The 15,474-nt window shown below is 45.5% G+C and overlaps 1 protein-coding gene across 18 annotated transcripts in view; it reads right to left on the reverse strand.

Annotated features, from left to right (window-relative positions):
* The window catches only part of ZNF536 (zinc finger protein 536), a 431,212-nt gene that overhangs the window by 190,557 nt on the left and 225,181 nt on the right, over positions 1–15,474 (reverse strand). The window lies entirely within an intron of this gene.

The following is a 15,474-nucleotide window of genomic DNA, read 5'->3' on the forward strand; positions in this document are numbered from 1 at the left end:
TTATACAGACAATGAATATCATAATGACAGCTACAAAGGGAAAAAAAGAACATGGGAAATTCTGGAATCATCGCGCAGATGACCCCAATAAAACTTCGGGCCATCTGCCTGTTTGTCCCTGTTAGTCTCACCTGGTAGGTAGAAATAATCCTTATACTTTAATTTAAATGGAATGATCCTGTTTGGTCGCATTCCAGCTTCCTCTGACTTCTGGTTCTTTGGTTGTCTCTCCCTTGATTACCTTTTGTTAGTCTTTTAATGTTCCTATTGTCATCTCGAGTTTCTCTTTGTGGTACCTTTTAAGTATGGTTTCTTAAGCTCCTTGCCACTGTTCCTTCCACGTTCAAACTTCTTCTCTGTCAAGTGTTACCTTTTTTAAATCTCTAGCTTCTGGCCTTCTGGATTCTAGCTAGGTATTTCATTCTTAAAACAGGTTAATTGTGTTTCATGGTCTTACTATCGCTAGCTGGTTACTCTAAACCCTGTTACCCTTCATTGTATTCTATTTAATCTTATCATTCTCAATTTTCCCTACTGCAATTTTTAGCTGGTTCTCAATATTGTAATCTCTTCCTTCTATCTGTTATTTTTTCTTTTAATTTTCTTTACCTTTGTAGTTTTGTTTTGTTTTGTGTTTGTATTCTGTAAGTTGCTGTCCGTCCCGCAATCGGAGGAAAAGCCTGACAGGGGACGTGGGAGCCGCTGACCATTAGCTCTGGGTGAGGCTGTGTGCTTGATGCCTGTCCCTCCCACTGTCCCTGAAGTTGCCCCCAGCTCCCCCCCACCCAGGATGCCTGTCTCCTTCCATAACGATTCCTGAAACACACACCTTCTAAGAGAGTAACCAGCAGAGGACACAGGCAGCCAATCCTCCCTAGAGCAGTGACACATCACCCTAGCTCTGGTATGGCTTCCACGGTGATCTTCCTCAGTTCCAAGCTCACTCTAGGTCCTGCAGCAGACTTCTGAGACCCCAGCTGTGCAGACTCGAGGGAAGGGCTCCGACTGCAGAATGACATGCCCCGTAGGTGAAATGGGTGCCCGAGCTTGCAATGTGCAGGGCGTCGCTCCATGACCCACACGAGGCAGCCGTGGTGCCTTTCCTGGTGGGGCTGGTCTGCAAAGCTGGCCCGGCGCAGCATCCACCACCACCGGGCTTTGTTTGGGAGCCTTTCACCGCAACAGAAATAACTTCCTCTTTGGGTTTGGTTTTACCTGATTATGAGACTAGTCCATGATAATTGCAAAAAGTTAATATGTAAGGAAGGAAGATATTGGCCTTAACGCTTCTACCCAGAGATAATCATTCTTAACATTTTGCTTTATATCCTTCCAAATTTTTCTATGAAAAAATGCATAGCTAAATATATTTTCATTTTTACCAAAAAATATTATGCAAATGGGCTTTGTAACTGCTTTTGTCACTTAGTAATATATTATGAATATCTTTGCATGTCAAAAATACAGACCTACACTATCATTTCTTTCCTTTTTTTTTTTTTAAGATTTTATTTATTTGACAGAGAGAAAGAGAGACAGCCAGTGAGAGAGAGAACACAGGCAAGGGGAGTGGGAGAGGAAGAAGCAGGCTCCCAGAGGAGGAGCCGGATGTGGGGCTTGTTCCCAGTACCCTGGGATCACACCCTGAGCCAAACGCAGACGCTTAACGACTGAGCCACCCAGGTGCCCCTACACTATCATTTTCAATACCGCCAGGATTCCATACTATGGAAATCACAGTTTCTGTAACCAATTCCTTTCTGAAGTACATTAAAATTGTTTCCAAAATTTTACTATTATAAACTGGGCTGCAATGAGTATCTTTGGTCAAACATCTTTGATTATCTGATATACACATACAAACATATATATGAATAATTTCATAAAAGAATTGCTAAGGCAATGGGTAGACCTTTACTTGGGGGGCTCTGACATGTTTGCCAAATTATTCTCCAAAAACTTAGCATAAATATAAACACCTACCGGCAGACTAAGAGAGTATCTGATTTCTCCCAACCCTATAGACAATACTAATTGTTATCAATCTCATACAAATCTTTGGCAGTCTGAGAAGCAAACACACAAATAAATAAACCAAAACTACTTTTAACTGTTTTCTTTGATTGCTAATCCGGTGAAAATATTTCCATATGTTTATTGGCCATTTATTTTTCTCCCTCTGGGAATCCCACGCTCATATTCTGAGGATCCTGTAACATGCTCATTAGAAACAGGTGTACTGGTGAGAGCTTCTCCAAACCTCAGCTTCCTTAGCAGCAAAACAGAATATAGAAATGTAAGTGCCATGAGGGCAATACTGAAACTGGGGAGCCCAGAACATACCCAACGGAGGCAGATATTCTGTGGATATTCACTGGAAGGAATGAAGGAGAGAGGGAGGGAAGAAGGAAGGGAAGGAAAAGCATCTTCCTTATTAAGCTGTGGAAGAGGTGACACTTACAGGATGTTTCATTCAGTTTCTGACAGACAGTAAACACTCACTAAATAAGGGCTCTTAGGTGGGCACTTTTTTGCTCTTGGTTGGGGCATTATCTTTCTTATTGATTTGTGGGCATTTCCTCTATACTAAGGATATTAACTCTTTACCAGTCAAACTTCCTAAGTGGATTTTTTTTTCTCTCTCTAAAAATAAAATAATAGTTTTTTCCCTAAATTTAAAAGTAATATGTACTCATGTAAAAAAAAATCCCAACAGCACAAAAATATATTTTTTAAATGAATAAAAATTATCTTCCATCCTACTGCCCAATTGGCCTGCAGAGAGAGAAAGAGAAGCCAAAAACTAGAGAAACCAGCAGGGCAGGAACCTTGGGGGCCAGGGAGTGGGGGATGGGGAAGTAGCTGTCTTGCTTCCCAGGGACTCTCACAGGTTCCTGACCCCCCACTGTCCACAGGTGAGGCCACCCCTCACTAGCCTGGCAAATGGTGTGGGGGGGGTTTGATGAGGGGCTCTCCTATCCCTCAAATTCTCCTTTTTGCTAAGCCAACTTGGAGAACGTTTCTATTGTTTGCACAAAGGATGGGGATTAAGATACTCCCATAATTTTCCATAAATGGAATCATACTCTACCTGCTGTTTTGTAGCCCACTTTTTTCATTCAACAATATGTCATGGGCATCTTTCCAAGTCAGTAAATACAGGTCAGCCTCACGCATTTAATGGCTGCAAAGATTTCCTTTACTGTGCTTTGATTATTGACCATTTGTATTTCTTCTTCTCTGAATTACCTGCCCACGTCCTTGGACCTTTTTTCTATTGGAGGATTTGTCTTTTTCTTATTGATTTGCAAGAGCTTTTTTCTTTGTACCAGGAATTTTAACCCTTTGTTTCACATACATGTAGCAAATATTTTTTTTTCCCATATTGTCTTTTGCAGTTTATGTTTGGGTCTGAAATGCGCGCGTGTGTGTGTGTGTGTGTGCGCGCGTGTGCTCGCATGTGCACGCATGTTGCTTAGAAGCATATAATTTTTATGTGGTCAAATTCATGAAAAAAAATGCCTGTTGAATAGCACTATGCTAAGTGAAGACGTAGCAAAATCCGCCAATCTTTGCTCTTAGAGTTTCTGGCTCTGACGTCATGGCTAGCAAAGCCTTCTCCTCTCGATGATTATAAAAACACTTCTATTTTCTTCTAGGTCTTCCTGTGTTTCTGTTTGTCTGGACACATCTGGGACTTATTTTGGCCTAAAGAGTGAGTTAGAAGTCCAGATTTTAAAAAAAAGAAAAAGAAGAATCAAGGACAGCTCTCCGTGTTCCTAAACTCATTCACTCGCCTGGAGGATTTTATCCCAGTGTCCCAGTGTCTCCCACTGCCCACAAACGCAGAACGCTGCTGTCCAGCCTACACCCCCTTAGTTTGCTAGAGGGGCAAGAAAGTCATCTCAGATTCGTTGTCCTTCCTTAGAAAATAAAATATGCTGAGAATACCTGCATCCCTATCGGCTAAGTACCACATGGCAAAGAGTCTCTCCCATTAAACCTCCTGGCTGTTCCCCAGAGAGGATCCAGCCAAGTTGCCCTCTCTCCCTGCTGTGGACTTGGCCTGGCTGTCCAGTTTGATCTCTCTGACTAGTCACTCTTTCCCATGGGGGGCATGGGAGATAGTGTCACCTGGTCCCCTGCCACCTGAGTGTAAGCATACCTACTGCCCCTGGTGCCAGCTAGCAGAAGAGAACCCTCGTCCCCTGCACCTGTGGCCAGCCCCGCCCCGTTCCCGAGGACACAGACCCACCGGCAGAAACTGGCTCCTTGCACGCAATTTAGTCCAGAAAAGAGATCTGTCAGATTCAGGACCGGCGACTCACCCCGCAGTTACGTTTTCATTTAGTTTCCCACTGCTCAAGGACATGGCTCAGTAATCCCTGGGGTTTGTACAATACCCAAGGCGCTTGGCTAGGTGGGTCCTTCCGGCAAACATCTGGATATGTCAACTTGGTCCATGAGCTTTAATGTTACTGTCTGTGTTACTGAGCAGATTCAACCCTTTCAGACTTTGCTTTCCCCCACCTTTTGCCTCTGCCAAAATCCTTAGCAGGTTCAGGTGTCGCCCCTGGACCCACGTCTCTGAGCTTCCATGCGCCAATGGCCCCCTAAGTGCCTGAAACCAAATGAGAGGCATCTTGCGGTCTGGCACTCGTGTGGTCCTCGAGGTTCGGGACAAGATACGGAATTATGATGAATCAAATTCTATTTTCCCACTTACGTGAACATTTCAGGGCTGTGTTAATCTCAGTATTGACTTGGTGTTTAAGAAGCAGGGTCTCTGTCAAAAAATAAATGAATAAATAAAGGCAGGGTCTCTGAACACTTGAGTTTCATAAAATGAGCTCCCTACTGCTCAGCTGTTGGAGAAGACAGGGTTCAGGCCCGTGAGAAGGGTTCAACTAGGAACCGTGCCAGCAAAGATAGGAAGTGGAGTTTCTGATGTGCAGGGATCTAGGAGCGAACTCTAAGAATACCCACAAAGCATGTGCAGTGGTTAAGAGCCGGAGCTGTGACGTCAGACAATCCTAGGTGGAGTCAGCTATCTGCCATTTGCAAGCAAATGACCTTCAGCTTTTCACTTCTCAAAGCCTCATCCTTCTTCTCAAGAAACTGGGAATGACAACGGTCTTGCCACACACATTTAGGGATGCGTGGTGGAGCGCATGAGACGAAATACCCATAGGGTTTAGCACTATATCTGGCAAGGATTAAACTGTCAGTAAATGGGAGTAATGATTGTTGTTGTTACCGGCACTCAATGATTAATCCCCTGAGTAAGGCACGGAGGTGAGTGGGAACTTTTTCAAAAAGTGAATAATCCTCCCCAATACCCATCTTTGGGGTCAAAGGCTCTCTTCTCAGGGTAAATATATGCCAATAGCACCAAGAGAAGGGTCAATAAAGTGCAAAGCCAGAAAGGAGCTCGGACAACAGCTTGGCACACTCCCATTCCACAGATGGAAAAACTGAGGGTCTGAGAGTCAGAAAGGTCCCACTGCAAGGTGGTGGCACTGCTGGATGAGAAACCAAGGTCCTTGCCTTTGTGGCCCATCCCTTCTCATCTTGCTGAGACTTGGACCAGGGGTAGCCCTGGGCTGTTAGAGCATTACCAAGCCATACTAACTGGAATTCAAGCCCACCCCAAGAAAACATCTGCTCTGAGGGAAATGATTTAAAATGATCTAAGGAACAGGTTAGAAAAACATTAGCTGTCTTTGCTCGGGCTGCTATAACAAAATACCATAAACTGGGTGGCTTAGTAAGAAAAAAAAATCAATTTCCAGAGTTCTGCAGGAAGGCCAAGATGAGTGTGCCAGCAGGGTCTGGTTCTGGGGAGAACACACCTGCTAGCTTGCAGACTTCTCCTTGTATCCTCCTAGGGTGGAAAAGGAGCGAGGCAGCTCTCTAACTGCTTACGAGGGCTCTAATACCAATATGAGGGCACCACCCTCGTGACCTCATTACCTCCTCAAAGCCCCAACTTTGAGTACCACCCCACTGGGGATTAGATTTAAAATGAAATTTGGGGGGACCCAAACATTAGCCTCTTGGGTTAAAAACAGCTGGCCCCAAAAGATGGGCTTGGAAGTATTTCTGAAGGGATACCATCTTGGCTTTGGATTCTGAAGACCCACGAGAGCTGGCCCACAGGCACCTCTGAGGTCAGTCATGGGACAGTCCTTCACCACGTCCTCCCTCACCCACCACCTTTCCCTCACCCCTGCCCCCTGCAGCCCCTGAGCAAGTCTATCAAACCCTCTGCTGGATGGGCGCTATCCAAGGCCAAGAGTGCTTTGCAAATATAACACGGTCACATTAAACTGTTAAAATGTGTAAGGCACACCATGTATAAGTCAGTCTGATGGAAAGTCTAAGACCTGGATGTTGGAAGATGAACTATAAAGAGATATTAAAATATTATGACATTGTAACAGGTCCACACATACATACATATGCATATATAGAGATCAGTCTCTTTTATCTGGATGGATAGAAAAAAGAGCAGATACTGTATATAGAAACATGGTTTTCTATTGATTGTGATTATATTATTGGAGATGAGCTCTTCTGGAAAAAGAGGTGGTCTTTAAATATATCAAGCATCATGCAATAATGTAGCAATTTATTAAGATTACACATTTTAAGTAAAAATTAGAATTCTATTTCAATGGCAATTGAAAAAAAGAAGAAGAAGAAAAAGAAGTACCAAATATGAGTGAAAAATAGCCAGACTTATTTTTGTTCTTGGCACTGTAACCTAAAGGCGCAAATCAAAGCAGCAATGACGACTCAGCCCAACAGCGTGGAGCGGCTGGAACGCACAGCGGCCCCGCGCCCCTCACTGCGCACACCCCACAGGGCGCCCTGCAGGGGGCGGTGGTGCCCTGGGGGGCGCGGGCCCACCCGGAGGACAACTGTTGGGCCACGGACCCCAATGCCCTGAGCCTCTAGGGCCCCTCTCTGAAACGGGGGCCCTAGCACCCACCTCATCCAGACAACAGGTGCCAAAATAGGACCCAGGGCTCCGACTGGGGCAGCCCCTCCACCTCCCATTTCTGGTGCTCCCATCTTTCACCTCGGCAGGTAATATTTTTTAATAAGCTGAAGAGGAATGCAATTTCTTCATTTCTTCGGTCATGCAAGCTACAGGAGTAAGTGAGCGAATGGGGGCACACACCTGATTGCCTATGGCTGATGGGGACACGGCTGGAAACCTGGCGGATGAGGCTTCTGGGTTTTTCCACTGAATCTGGTCCCGGCTTAGATCTTCCAGGTTGCGTTTTGGCATGACAAGCATGGGAAAGCAGGTGCACATGCACAGGCACACACACCGATTGTGCTCACACGCACCACCACAATCCCACACTTGGGCACTCTCACGCACAACACTGAAGCAGGCTCCTTTGGAAAGCACTGTCTAAAAATACAACAGCCGCACCTACATCAGAGTCCTGCGGCCTCTTCTAGCACCTGTCTATCTCTTAGCCCCACACCGGGCCCAGCACAGGAGGGCAGGGGCAGGGCTGAGTCTCAGGCATGTGCTTGGGGCGCTATGAAAATGAGGGATGCCAAGTCACATTTGAGTGCCTTCACTTTTAAAAAAGGAAGAAAACATGGGCTCAAGTCAAAAGTCTCCTTTGGTGATAAAGATTACCGAGCAACAATAGAACGGGATGTGTCAGAGGCTGCCCCTCTCTCATCCACGCGGGATGCGTCCCCCTGCATGCTGGGGTATTGTACATAAGGAATGACCTAGCCAATGGGAAGCCTATGGGTGGCTTATGCATGTTGTGATAAAATGTAAATGCACTAGAAAGGTCACGGGCAGAGTGATCATTACCATTGTGCAACTCTGACCAATTTGCCATTCAAAAGCATCATCGATGACTCAGGCCATTCACCGCGCCTCTTAAAGACACACACCCGGGGGCACACCCACAACGGACGGGCATTGTGGCTGCCAGTGTCTCTCGGTGTGTGTGTATGTGCACCTGCAGATGCCTCTTCTCTGGCATTTAAGGAGAGGAAGGGGGAGGGGAGGATTGCCACAGTGTCTACCTATTCGACCACTAATCCTCTGCGTTGGAGAGGCCATTGGAAACTCTGAGCCAAGCTGCCCCAGAGGACTCCTGGCCCCTGGACGTGCACTTTGGGGCAGAACCCGCTCACTCTCAGCCCAATACAGAGAGAGGCTACACCAGCATCACACAGAACACAGGACAGCCCCCACCTCCATGGCAGTGGGGCTCGCCATAAGGAAAGCACCTGCTCCAGGGCCAGCATCAGACAGTCACTGTCACATGTATCCACAGTGACCTTGAGCAGTTGGTGCATTCGAAAGGCCAAGAAGTGTGCCCTCTGAGCCCCCATGTCTGCCGCTTTGCCTCCCAAATGTCATTTGCTACCCACGAACTGCTTCTGCTGTCTTCTCCCATCTGCAGCTCTGAGAGCAATGCAAGGAGGGGCTTGTTCATTCAATCAACAGATTTTTGCTCACACTAACTCTGTGCAACTCCCCATCCTGGTGTTAATCAACCTCTGGGTCACTGCCCAGACCCCTGCTGTGGAATAGGACAAGCAAGTATGTGCGTCATTAGACGTCTCCTCTACCTTCCCCATGAAGAGCCTTAAAAAGATGTTCGTGAAGGCCCATGACGTTCCCAGCAGTGACCACGTAGGCTGGTGGGGAGTAGGACGATGAGAGAGAGAGAGCTTCCTGGAAGAGGCGGCCATTCAGGTGAGCCTTCAAAGATGAGTAGATGCTTGACAAGTTAAGAGGGCAGAAGACATTCCACAGAAAGTAAATGGAGCCTATAAATAGACTAAGGTATTTCCAGAATAGCCCAGGGCCCTTTGCATGAGTTCAGGGTATGGAGAAAGGGGCAAGGCAAAGAGCAGGAAGGGCAACCCAAGGTTCAGGTTCTCCTTACACCTGGAGACTAGATTCTCCAGAAGCCTCATGAACGTGCACATTCCCTCCTTCAGTAAGTTCATCCAACAAATATTTACTGAATCCCAGCTATGTGCCAGTCACTGAATTTTGCATCATTATGGAAAATGTCAGTATCGTTAGGGGACAAAATTATTACTGCAGCTGGATCCTGACGCTTTTGACTGTCCTCACAAAGGCAAATCACACTGCCCACTGCTGGAACCGTCGTCTCCACAGGCTGGCCTCCGTGTCCTACCTCAACCAGCGCCTGTTGCTGTAACTTCCTGTTCTTCATGGCTTGCTCCCGCGACCACACATCCTGCCTGCTGCGCCAAGACCCAACCCCTGCCTCAACAGTGAATCCCAGCCTGACTAGCCCTTAGAGCCTAGAGCGTTCTCTTTGATCAGAGACCCCCATAAGAAGCACCCTGGGCTGAAACTGACTCAAGAAACCCATTCCAAGTTCCACTGTGAATGTGCAACCTTGGGCGGGTCCCTTCTGGCCTGCCAGTGACGGAATGGATTTGCATATTGTATCTTTCCACCCCACGATTCTATGGTTCTATAGACAACTGCCTCTCTCCACTGGATACAGCAGTGTGGCCACTTACTCGTTCAGAGATGAGCTCAGTTTCCTTCCAGAACCCTCTCCACATTCTCCTTGTCTAGTACAGCACAGGATCCGACAATTGTGTGTTTATTCATTTGTCCAACAAATGTTTATTGAATGCTAAGGAGCAGATACCACTCCAGGCATGGGGACACAGCAAGCAGACAGAATGTCCTCCTCCTGGAGCCTATCACCTTCTCTGAACTGCCAGGATGTCTCCACTTGGCATCTCACACAGCATTACCTACACTTCATAGCCAAGATCTTGCTTCCCCCTATCTTTCCATGAAGAAACCTGCACATAGTGAGCCCAATTAAGTAATACAATACAATAAGTGCAAAGAGTTTACATGGCTTACTCAGTACCTCAGTACTACAAAAAAGAGCTGAGCCTAGCACATAGTCACCTGCCGAACAGTTTTTGGCCATAATGTGTAATCACAGGAGACATCCAGAAAATCCATGCCCGTGTGGTTAGTGGTGCGTTAGAGGCATCTTTGAGCTCTTAAAGAAGACCCTCAAAAGAGCTCTGCAGAACCCAGAAATAAAGCCAAGCATATACGGTCAACTCATATCTGACAAGGGAGCCAAGAATACTCAATGGACAAAAGACAGTCTGTTCAATAAATGGGACTGGGATAATTGGATATTCACATGTAAAAGAATGAAACTGGACCCTGTTTTACACCACTCACGAAAATTAACTCAAAATGGATTAGAGACTTAAATGTGAGACCCGAAACCATGAAAGTCCTAGAAGAAAACACAGCAATAAATCTCCTTGCTGTGGGTCTTGGTCATGATTTTCTGGATAGGACACCTAAAGCGTAAACAACAAAATCAAAAATAAACAAGCGGGATTACACAAAGTAAAAAGCTTCTGCACAGGGGCGCCTGGGTGGCGCAGTCGTTAAGCGTCTGCCTTCGGCTCAGGGCATGATCCCAGCGTTCTGGAATCGAGCCCCACGTCAGGCTCTTCCGCTGGGAGCCTGCTTCTTCCTCTCCCTCTCCCCCTGCTTGTGTGCCCTCTCTGGCTGGCTGTCTCTCTCTGTTAAGTAAATAAAATCTTAAAAAAAAAAAAAAAAGCTTCTGCACAGCACAAGAAACTATCAACAAAGTGAAAAGACAACATATAAAGTGGGAAAAAATATTTATAAGCCATATTATCTGATAAGAGGCTAATATCAAAATATATAAAAAGCACCTACAACTCAATAACAACAAAAAAAAAACCAAATAACCTAATTTGAAAATGGGCAAAAAACCTGAATTGACATTTTTCTAAAGAAGATAGACAAAAGGCCATTAGGTACATGAAAAGGTGCTCATCATCCCTAATCATCAGGAAAATGCAAATTAAAACCCCAATGAGACATCACCACACGCCTGTTAGAATGGCCATCATCATAAAGACAAGAGATAACAAATGCTGAAAAGAATGTGGAGAAAAGGGACCCCGTGCACTGTCGGTGGGAAGGCAAACTATCACAGTCACTGTGGAACAGAGTAGAGAGGGTCCTCAAAAAAACAAAAATAAAACTGCCATAGGATCCAGCAATCCCACTTCTGGGAATATATCCAAATGAAATGAAAACACTAACTCAAAAAGATATCTGCACTCCCATATTCATAGCAGCACTATCTACGATAGCCAAGACATGGGAACAACCTCAGTGTCCATCAATGGATGAAGGGGTAAAGAAGACGTGATACAGGCAAGCAGTGGAATATTATTCAGCCAGAGGAAGGAGGAAATCCTGCCCTTTGGGACAAGATGGATGGACCTTGAGGGCATTCTGCTAAGTGAAAGAAGTCAGACAGAGAAAGACAAACGCTCTATGATCTCACTTACATATGGAAACTCAAACAAAAGCAGACCCGTAGAAGAAGAGATTAGACTTGCAGTCAGCAGAGGTGAGGGATGGGGGAAGGGGGAATTGAATGAAGGTGGTCGAAAGGCACAGACTGCCAGTTATAAGAGAAATGAGCCCTAGGGCTTCCATGGCCGCCATGACGACTACAGCCAACACCACTGTGTGCTCCAGGGAGGGCTGTGAGAGAGCGCATCCTAAGAGACCACATCATGAGAAGAAATCTTTTTCCTTTTTCCTTTCTCTTCTTTTCTTGCCTCTCCATGAGAAGATGGGTATTAGCTGAACCTATTATGATCACAATACATGGAAGTCAAACCATCATGTTACATGCCTAAACATACAGTGATGTATGTCAATTATTTTTTCAATAAAACCAGAAAAAAAAAAAGAAAACTAAAGGTGGGGGGGAAAAAGGTTCCAGAAGTTACTCTGGGGTGTGCCATGCATCCCACTTTTATGCCCCGGGTTAGATGCAAGGAGAGAAAGACAAAAAGACGGAGAGACAGACAGAGCCGTTGCATTCCCAGGCACTGAGCTCCAAGTGCACATGGGATAGATCGGAAAGCATCATCTTGACTTGTACCTTAAAGGTTCAAGGTCAATCGTCACATCCTCCAGACAACAGATTCATCCCCACCTTACCCAGGCGGCTTCAGATTCCAAGCAGGAAAAGAGAAAGAGCCACATGAGTTTCCAAGGCTGAGAAAGAGGACTGTGCCTTTGCAAGATGTCCCGTGCTCCTGGGGAGGACAGCTGCTCGTAGCGCAGACTGCATTTGTTGGGACCCTGACGTTGAGCTTTAATGGTCCAGTCGTAACGGCTCCTCCCAGGGGTCTACCCATCATCCCTGCATCCCTGTCTGCCCTCTGTCTGTGCAGATTTCCAAGCCCATTCTGTCCTCAAGTCAGAATCAAATATTCCAATTTCTCTAAACACTGTTTCTCTGCACAACTAATTATTCATGTGTTCTGGTTTTTTTTTTTTTTTTTTTTAAGAAAGAGGTTTTTTTATTTTAGCAAAAAAAAAAAGCTAAAGAGGGGAACAGGGTGGAGACAAGAAGAGAGGGAGAGCAGCTCGAATGCCTTCTTTCTGTGTGGTGACTGCTCCCCCGTGGGTCTGGGAAGAGCTGCGAACTCCCCAGGTGTGAGGGGCATCACAGACGACCTGAGCTCATCTTATGCTTGAGAGGCTTAGCACATCATTTCTGCCTAATGCAGAAGCTCACGGAGCCTGCAGGGACCTCTGAGCCAGGACCCGGTGCTGGGGAGCGCCCACTGAGCAGAACGTAAGAGACCTGCATGACATGTCGCCGTCTCTTTAGCACCCACGACTTCTATGACCAAACACGGTCAAACTGTTTCTAACGCGCAGCGACAGCGCTGAAGAATGCTCCGTCCTACCACAAATGCTGCGAGTGATGGGAGAGTTTGAATTTCTACCACCTGGACGCTCTAAAAGGTTCCAAATTATGGATTTGTTTTTCTTCCTTCTCTTGGTCCATGTGTCTATAAAATGAGCCTTTTAATCCAGCAAAGCTTGTCACATTTTCAATTTCTGTGCTAAGTAAAACAACAAAAAGTAAATTAGTGTTGCATATGTAATGGACATTAGAAAAAAAGTCTGAAGGAAATTCTATTAAGCCCACTGCCTGGTTACCTCGTTCTTAACATGGGCATGCCTGTTTCTAAAGCAAAGCCTTACATTTTCTCTAACAAAGGTTTGACGTTCACTAAAATGTCAGCTAAAGTTGCCAATACATACTCGTGGCTGGTGACTGGGCGGGGAGGGAAGGGTTAGTTACCCACGTTTTCATGAGCACACATGCAGAAGAAAAAACCTCTAGTACTTAAAAACCAAAGTCATGACGGCTGCCCAGAACTATGTGTGCTGAGGGATGGGCAAAAAGAAAAAAAAAAAATGAAGAAGAAGAAAAAGAAGAAAGAAAAAAGTGAGTAATAGCAAGGAAGATATTTAAGGAAACCAATGATTGAACTTTAAAAAAATACTGCAGACTCAAAATGCTGGCGGCAGACTGACTGCTATTTTCACCAAAGCCGCTGATTTCTGAGAGGTCTTCTGCTTTTCCATATTTACGTCTTGCAAATGTTGGGCGTTATGGCGCTGAGATAGGTGTGGCTGACTTTGAAATTCAAGCTCAGGGCGCCTGTGGTCCATGAACCCGTCGTGATAGGGCTGGCTAGTCAGAAGCAAAACTGGCTAGTTAGGAAACTACCATAGTATATGCTTTATCTGCACCGCGTTTAAAGGATTTACCTATCTATCCCGCTGCAGACCCACTCATTGAGTAAGAGCCAACAGCATATGATTGTGTTAATTAATCTGCTATTGTGAGTAAAGGAACAGCTGCAGTGGTCTCGTGGATACGTTGTCAAAAGAAAACAATGTAATGTTAAGCCTCTGACTGCATATTCTGTTACAAAGAAGGTTTATGAGAAGTTAAATTCATAAATCACAGATAATTTTTATAATAATAATAAATAATATCTGACCTTTAAAAGGAAGGTTTGAGCGTTCTTAATTTTGGCTTGAAGTATGTTCTGATATATGATACCTAAGCTTTAACCCAATTCTTTGTTTTGAAAACAAACATTCCCCAGAAATGATGGGAAGGGGAAGGAGCTATAGAAATGACCTCTGACTGTACGAGATACATGCCATTGTAGTTCTAACAAAGATCAGAGCCCAAAATATCAAGTTAAAAGAAAAACTTGTTGGCATGCGTCCAATGTCTCATATAATAAAAACGCAATTTCTAATACTATGCAGAAATGGAGAGAAAGGGGACATTCATTATGGGAAACACACATATTATTTACATGGGCTTTATCTTTCTTTATGCAGATAAGGCACAGAGAGCACTTTCTGTCTAATTACTATTCTGTGCCCCTCCATGATCCAACCTTCCCACCCCCACCCTCACCCAAAATACAACCGAGACTCTGTGCCCACATCCTGTGTGCACACAGCCACTAAGCGAGAAGGCAAAGGAGGGTACACGTAGGCAAAGGAGGGTACACGTAGACAAAGGGAAATAAAACGCCGTGTCCTGGTGCTTAATCCAGGGCCATAAACTGGAGCAAAAGTCAGAAAGAAAACACAAGGCTCATCAAGGAATATAAAGTTGAACTATGGCTAACAGGATTTGGGAACGAATAATGTCTTGTGTATCGTTGAAGACCATGCATTTGGAAAAAAAAAAAAATGGTAGGCTCCCCCAGCTGACCCGGGGAGAGGAGTCCATGCACTTTGACCTAAGTCTTGCATGCCGAATCAGGGCGGTTTGGGGACACGGGACGTTTCACTGGTGCTTCCCAGCACCTAGTATTTCTAAAGAATGTACATGGGCCTCAACATTACTCTGTGTCTGTTCCCCCACCCCCCCCCCTTTTTAAAAGAAAAAGCCATGTGGGAGGGAAACCAAAGTGTTTGATTCAGGAATGCTGGAAGCACAGGGCAGAAGATGCAGACGAAGTGGGTCTGATCTGTGTGTCCCTTCCCTTTGTTTGGCGAGATCACAACAAAAGGAAGCTATTTTTAGCTATGGATTGGCATTGTAATACCAGGTAGGTGTATCGACCTGATAACAGAGGGACTCTGGAGACCCTGCCCCCACAAACACCGCTGTGTCATTTGCAGCAAAAGCTCCCATGCCCCAGGAAGGCGAACTTGGAAGAACAATCTTAACCCAGAAAAATATCCTCAACAGGAGATAGACAGTCTTCAGCTCGTTTTCTCACCTGGTTGCCCCTGAAGGAATACCCCCAGAGTGCCATGCTTGCCCCAGATTGCTTCTCTTGGATGCCATGTTAAAGGGGTTTATGGGGAGGAAAATTATTATGGAGTGGTGATTATACAAAATGCCCTGCCCCATGAGTCAGGACACAACTGACCGTTTATTCTCAGGAAGAGAGGCATCGTGACCGTTCCCATATCCATTGAGGCTCTCTCCAACGCCCTGCTGGATGCTTAAGCCATAGTTAAATACTCTTCTGATGAGATTTTGCTTATTTACCCTCCCCCCTCCCCCC

The sequence above is a fragment of the Ailuropoda melanoleuca genome, chromosome 12, assembly GCF_002007445.2.
Source record: "Ailuropoda melanoleuca isolate Jingjing chromosome 12, ASM200744v2, whole genome shotgun sequence".
Classification (NCBI taxonomy): Eukaryota; Metazoa; Chordata; class Mammalia; order Carnivora; family Ursidae; genus Ailuropoda; species Ailuropoda melanoleuca.